Here is a 7,050-nt window from a genome sequence, read left to right as displayed (position 1 = left end):
ATGGTGGACAGGCTTTGGGGGGGTGGGGGTGGGAGGGACAGGATGTGAGTATGCTGTAGAATTCACAACCTCTGGACTGCTCCTGTAGCCACAGTGTTTATATGGCTGGGTCCGTTTCAGTTCCTGGTTAATGGTAACCCCCAGGATATTGATAGTGGGGAATTCAGCGATGGTTTGTCAAGGGGAGATGGTTAGATAGTTGGTCCAATTAACTTCACTTACTGAAGAGTCCGTTCTGCTGAGGCTCTTTGCATGGCAACACAGTAGCACAGTGGTTAGCAGGGTCCCAGGTTCGATTCCCAGCTTGGGTCACTGTCTGTGCAGAGTCTGCACGTTCTCCCCGTGTCTGCGTGCGTTTCCTCCGGGTGCTCCGGTTTCCTCCCACAAGTCCCGAAAGACGTGCTGTTCGGTGAATTGGACATTCTGAATTCTCCCTCAGTGTACCCGAACAGGCACCGGAATGTGGCAACTAGGGGATTTTCATTGAAGTTAACGGCATTGCAGTGTTAATGTAAGCCAACAAGTGACAATAATAAAGATTATTATTATTTAGTTCACTGCTTTGCGAGAGACCTTGATTTGGTTAACACCTTTTCTGGGCAAGGTTAAGCAAAAGGGAATTTTGAGCATTTAAAATAATTGTGTGAATATTTTCACAATTGTTCCTGCATAATCCCATAAATGTAATCTGAAAACCAGACATGTGGTTTCGTAATCAATTTTGAAACCTCGAGTGTGCGGATTAAACAAGGGGAGCACTGCCATCTACTGGATGCTGATGGAATGAATCCTTCAGTTTGGTGAAAAGACAGTTAACATGGTGGGTTGATTGATATCTTCAGTGGCACAGTAATCACTACTTTTGTTTAAACCTACTGTTATAACCCAGCCTGGGACTCAACCAGCTGAGGATGATTGTTCCCTGGTGCTGACTGGGCTAGGAGTTAACCTGCATTAGTATAACAGCTGGGAGTGAGGACCTTGAGACATGTAACCGGGTCCTGTGTAAATACTGCTGTTGTGCTGAACAAACGTCTTTCTTATTGTGGTGATATGCATCACTGTAAATACACAAGGGGTTAATGTAAATACACTGTGACTAAGTAAACACTAGAGGGAGCACCAGAGACGTCATGACATGCAGACATGCAACCAATGAACACATAGAATAGGACACGACCAATGGGCAGTCGAGATGCCCAGAGGTGACACTACCACAAGGGAGCATTACACAACCCATATATAAGGACAGGGCACGCATGCTCTGTCTCTTTCCACAGGCAACACTTAGAGAGTAGGACAGGGGCAGATCAGAAGCATCACACCCACCACGTGGCTTAGAGCAGACTGGTTAGTTAGACTGAGTTACTATAGCAAGATTAGCAGGACTCATAGAGAACTGTGCTAATGGTTCAATAAATCATATTGAGCTTACTTCAAAGTCTGGAGTATCTTTTGGTCAAAGCTGCATCGAGTTGCAGCCTGTGTTATCCCAGAGTACATAACACAACACTTAAGAACTCTTTGAACTTCCCCATTTGCCATTTACTTCACCCTACATCCCACACTCTTCAATTTTCTTCTTTGCAAGCAACTATGTAATTTGGTTGCTGAAAGCAATTGTGGATTTTACATAGAACAATGGATTATGGAAATGAAATCCACGCAGTAACCACCCTCCGTGCAAAGAATGTTTTTCTAACCATTAATTCCACTTGTGGTTACTTTAATTCTGTGCCTTCTTGTTACTATTTAGCACAGTGGTTAGCACAGTTGCTTCACAACACCAGGGTCCCAGATTCGATTCCCGGCTTGGGTCATTGCCTGTGCGGAGTCTGCACGTTCTCCCCGTCTCTGCGTGGGTTTCCTCCGGGTGCTCCGGTTTCCTCCCACAAGTCCCGAAAGACGTGCTTGTTAGGTGGACTGGCCATGATAAATTGCACCTCGGTTTACCCGAACAGGCAACTAGGGCCTTTTCACAGTAACTTCATTGCAGTGTTAATGTAAGCCTACTTGTGACAATAATAAAGATTACTGTTTCATTGACCCATGGAAACAATATTACATGTTGAGTCTAACATGCTTGAAGCAGGAACTGCCGCGGGCTACCCAGTGCTCAGTCCGGCTTGGCCAGCACCGCAATTCAGCGTAAATTGGTCCACTTAAGGAGGCCCCATGGGTTTCACGCTCGCAAGCCAATTCATCGTGAATGTGCCCGCCAGCCCCCCGTGAAGGAGGTACAGCAGCATTTAATCTGCTCCTGTACACCCAACCCCACTCCGATCGCAGCCATAGTGCTGCCGAGTTAACCGGCCCCACCATTCGGGGGTGCAGACCTGGGGAGGTTCCTCGAGGTGGTCGAAGTCAGGTAGGATGTCCTGTTCCTCCGAGGGTCCTGGAGGGTAAGCCGCAGGGTAGCCAGTGCCCCCTGGGAGGAAGTGAAAGCGGCCAACAGCCCAGGCAGCGTCACCAGGAGCTCCAGCACCCAGTGCCACAAGAGGGGCAACGACCTACACCGGGCACCGCCCTCGCCCAGCACCGTGCCGTGGCCTGGCCTACCTACTGCCCACAGCCCCTTCCAAAACCACCGCCTCCGGCCCCTCATGAACCACCTCCGTCCCCGTCCCCACGGTGAGCCATGTGTGCAGTTGCACATTTCATTTGTAGCAGAGTGGTTAGCACTGTTGATTCACTTCACCGGGTTCCCAAGTTCGATTCCCGGCTTGGGTCACTGTCTGTGCGGAATCTGCACGTTCTCCCCGTGTGTGCGTGGGTTTCCTCCGGGTGCTTCGGTTTCCTCCCACAGTTCAAAGATGTGCGGGTTAGGTGGATTGGCCATGCTAAATTGCCCCTTAGTATCCAAAAAGGTTAGTTGGGGTTACGGGGATATGATGGAGGTGTGTTTTTAAGTGAGGTGCTCTTTCCAAGGGCCGGTATAGACTAAATGGGCCGAATGGCCTCCTTCTGCACTGTAAATTCTATGATCTATGGCTCACAGGGACCGCTCTGTGTCTCCGCAGGAGAAGTTGTTCCACAACCGTCGGGAGAGGACCCAGACTAGCAGCAGGGTGCCGGACATCAGAACCCTCACCACCCGTAGCGGCCGAGGACAGCGCAGTCACCCATGTGGAGGATGGCGCACAACACAGAGGTAAGGATCCACCGGGCCCCATCCGGTCAGCCTTTCAAACGGGAGTTGCTAATGTCATACATACTGACCCATCCCCTCACTGACCACATGTCCATTCCCCTGCAGGACCTGCAGCCGACGGCAGTGGCCCATCTGGGGTGGTCTTCCCCCCCCCTCCCCGCCGCCCTGCTTCCCATGAGAACACCTTGGAGGGGGAGCTTCGAGGATGCCACCATCAATGTGTCTCAACTTACCCTCCACTAGCGCAGAGACACACACCTCGGTGGGAAATGTTAGTGGTCAGACACAATCTGGTGAGCCCCGCACTGCTGCTGATGGACATCAGGTGGAGGCAGGAACCCCCCCCCCCCAGGCAAGGCAGCAGTCGGAGGGCTGCTGGATCTAGAATCCCGCTGGGTCCCAGTCAGGTGCTGAGCCTGTGGGCCAGGTTTACCCGGACAGAGCTGATGCAGACGATAGGGTGCGGCCAGGACATTCCGAGGGAGATATCAGCATCACTGCAGCAACTCTATAGTTGATTGGAGGGGTCCCAGAGGCTACGGGTGCAGGAGATAGTGCCGGCAATGCCTGGCACAGAGGCCAACACTGCTAGGGTGGCGACCGCAGCGGAGAGCCTGGTGAGTGGAGGTGTCCAAGGCGTGGCTCAATCTGTGACGGCCATGGCTGAGGGCCTTGCTAGACAGTCCAACCCGCTGGGGGACGTGACCCTGTCCCGTACCCCACGTGGGGGCAACAAGGGGAACCCCTCCATCTGCCGCCTGGCAAACGCCCTAACCTGCATGTACCGAAACATGTTCCCCGGGGGGAGCGCAAACTTCCCCTCTAACTCCCCCAAGCTCGCGAACCTCCCCTCCACAAACAGGTCCCTCAACCTCCTAACCCCTGCCCTGTGCCAGCCCAGAAATCCGCCATCAATGCTCCCTGGGACAAACCGATGGTTACCCCATATCGGGGCCTCCATCGAGCCCCCCACTTCTCCCCTGTGCCGTCTCCATTGCCCCCAAATTTTGAGGGTAGCCTCCACCACCGGGCTCGTGGTATACCTCGTTGGAGGGAGCGGCAACGGCGTCGTTACTAACGCCTCCAAGCTCATGCCCACACAAGACGCCGCCTCCATCCTCTTCCATGCTGCCCCCTCCTCGTCCATTACCCACTTATGCACCATCGCTGCGTTGGCAGCCCAATAGTACCCACAGAGGTTGGGCAACGCCAGCCCCCCCCCCCATCCCTGCCACGTTCCAGGAACACTCTTCTAACCCTCGGGGTCCCATGCGCCCACACAAAACCCGTGATACTCCTGTTGACCCTCCTAAAAAAGGCCTTCAGGATAAGGATGGGAAGGCACTGGAATAGGAACAAAAACCTCGGGAGCACTGTCATCTTAACGGGCTGCACCCTCCCCGCCAGTGACAGCGGTAACATATCCCACCTCTTAAACTCCTCCTCCATCTGCTCCACCAACCTTGAGGTTGAGCTTGTGCAGGGCCCCCCAGCTCCCCGCCACCTGGACCCCTAGGTACCTAAAGCTCTTCCCTGCCTGCTTCAATGGGAGCCTACCAATCCCCTCCTCTTGATCCACCAGATGTACCACAAACACCTCACTCTTGCCCAAGTTCAACTTATACCCCGAGAAACCCCAGAATTCACTAAGAATCCTCATCACCTCTGGCATCCCCCCCACCGGGTCCGCCACATACAGCAACAGGTCATTTCTGTAAACAATGCACATGATGTGAGTAACAATGTACATTAGACAATTCACAAATGTTATTGTCCATTCACAGATTCAGCCCCTCTGGTTTCTTTATCTTCCTTGTCGACCATCTCAACCTTGGTAAGCTTGGTAAACCCATGTTTCTACTTTGAACATCAGTCGGTGTATCTGATAAGGTTGTGTCATTGTTTTGAACATCGTTCTGTATATTCAAGTCTGACTCTCCCAATCTTTGTGTTGGTTCAGGTTGATAGAAATCTTCACTAACACCATCGCCTTGCTGTTTCTGAGCAGGTTCTTTTATTTTCAATAGTGCACGACAATTTCTTCTCAATATCTGTCCTTGTCCTATCATTACCAAGTATGACCTTGGAACTGCCTCTTGCAGTAAAGTAGCTTTTCTAGGCCACTGGATCCTCAATCCTTGCAGCATAGCTTGGTAACAAAGGTTTAAGACTCCTGGTTGTTCTATCAGAGTACGCCTTCTGCTTTTGCTTCTGATATTCCAGCTTACGTCTTAACTTTTTGTTTTGCCTCGTCTTTATGTGGTACGTAGCTTGCAATTCATCAGTAACTCTGCAGGTGACAAGCCACAACTTAAACTCAGTAGAGCTATATACAGATCAGTTTTGCGGTCCATAGCCTTTTTTAATAGCTGCTTTATTATTTGAACTCCCTTCTCCGCTTTACCACTCAATTGTGGGTATGATGGACTCGAAGCAATGTGTTCAAAGTCACAAACTCTTGCCATTCTTTGCAATTAGAACATAGACCATTATCACTCACCACAGTTTTAGATACACCATGTCTTGCAAACATCGATTTTCGGATGTATTTTCATGCAACTTGCTGAGGAGCTTGACAGAAGAGCTATTTCTGGAAAATTTGAATAATGGTCAACAGCTATCAGTTATTCCTTGCCATTGAGGTAGAATAAATCCATACGAACATCCGCAACCTTTAAACGGCCCATTCAGTCCCCGGACGCTCCACGTTACCAGCCTTACCGGAGGCTTACGCCTCCAATCCCCTCTTAAAGTCCATCATCTTCCCCACTTAACACCAGCCCCCTTAATTCCACCCCATACATAGCCCATCCCATTTGGCCCCCTTCTCCATCCTTGTCATCTCTCACCCCTGCCACAGGACCACGTGTGCCAAACAGCATATGCAGCGAGTAATAGATTGAGCTGAACAATTCAACAACAAACTTATCAGATCTAAGCTCTGCAGTCCTCCCACATCCAGCTGTGAATGGTGGTGGACAATTAAACAACTCTCACTGGAGGAGGACGCTGCACAATGATGGAGGAGCCCAGCGCATTAGTGCAAAAGCCAAGGCTGAGGCATTTGCAACAATATTCTGCCTGACGTGCTGAGTGAATGATCCATCTCGGTCTCCTCCAGAGGACCCCAGCATCACAGATGTCAAGTCTGCAGCTGAATCCCTCACAATCAACATCCTAGGGTTACTATTGATCAGATACTGAACTGGACGAGCCATGTTAGTATTGTGGCTGCCAGGACAGGTCGAAGACTAGGAACCCCACAGTGAGTAACTCACCTCCAGCCGCCCCCCCAAAACCTGTCCACCATCTACAAGGCCCAAGTCAGGTGTGTGATGGAATACCCTCCACTTGCCTGGATGAGTGCAGCTCCAACAACACTCGAGAAGCTCAACACCATCCAGGACAAAGCAGCCCCGCTTGATTGCTCCCCTTCCACAAACATTCAAACCCTCCACCACCGACGAACAGTGGCAGCCGTGTGTGCCATCTACAAGATGCACTGTAGGAACTCACCAAGGTCCCTTAAACAGCAACTTCCAAACCCATGACCACTACCATCTAGCAGGACAAGAGCAGCAGATGCCTGGGAGCCCCACCTCCTGGAGGTTCCCCTCCAAGTCACTCACCACCCTGACTTGGAAATATATCACTGTTCCTTCAGTGTCGCAAGGGCAACATCCTAGAACTTCCTCCCTAACAGCACAGTGGGTGTACCTACACCTCCATGACTGCTGCGGTTCAAGAAGGCAGCTCGCCATCACCTTCTGAAGGGCAACTAGGGATGGGCAATAAACGCTGATCTAACCAGCAACGCCCACATCCCGTAAATGAGTTTTTAAAATGTTATGTGGCTCGGTGTCCAATTTTGTTTGATAATGATGCTGTGCAGCGCATTG

Source organism: Scyliorhinus canicula, chromosome 19, assembly GCF_902713615.1.
Source record: "Scyliorhinus canicula chromosome 19, sScyCan1.1, whole genome shotgun sequence".
In the NCBI taxonomy this organism is placed as follows: domain Eukaryota; kingdom Metazoa; phylum Chordata; class Chondrichthyes; order Carcharhiniformes; family Scyliorhinidae; genus Scyliorhinus; species Scyliorhinus canicula.
This window is presented reverse-complemented; position numbering follows the sequence as displayed.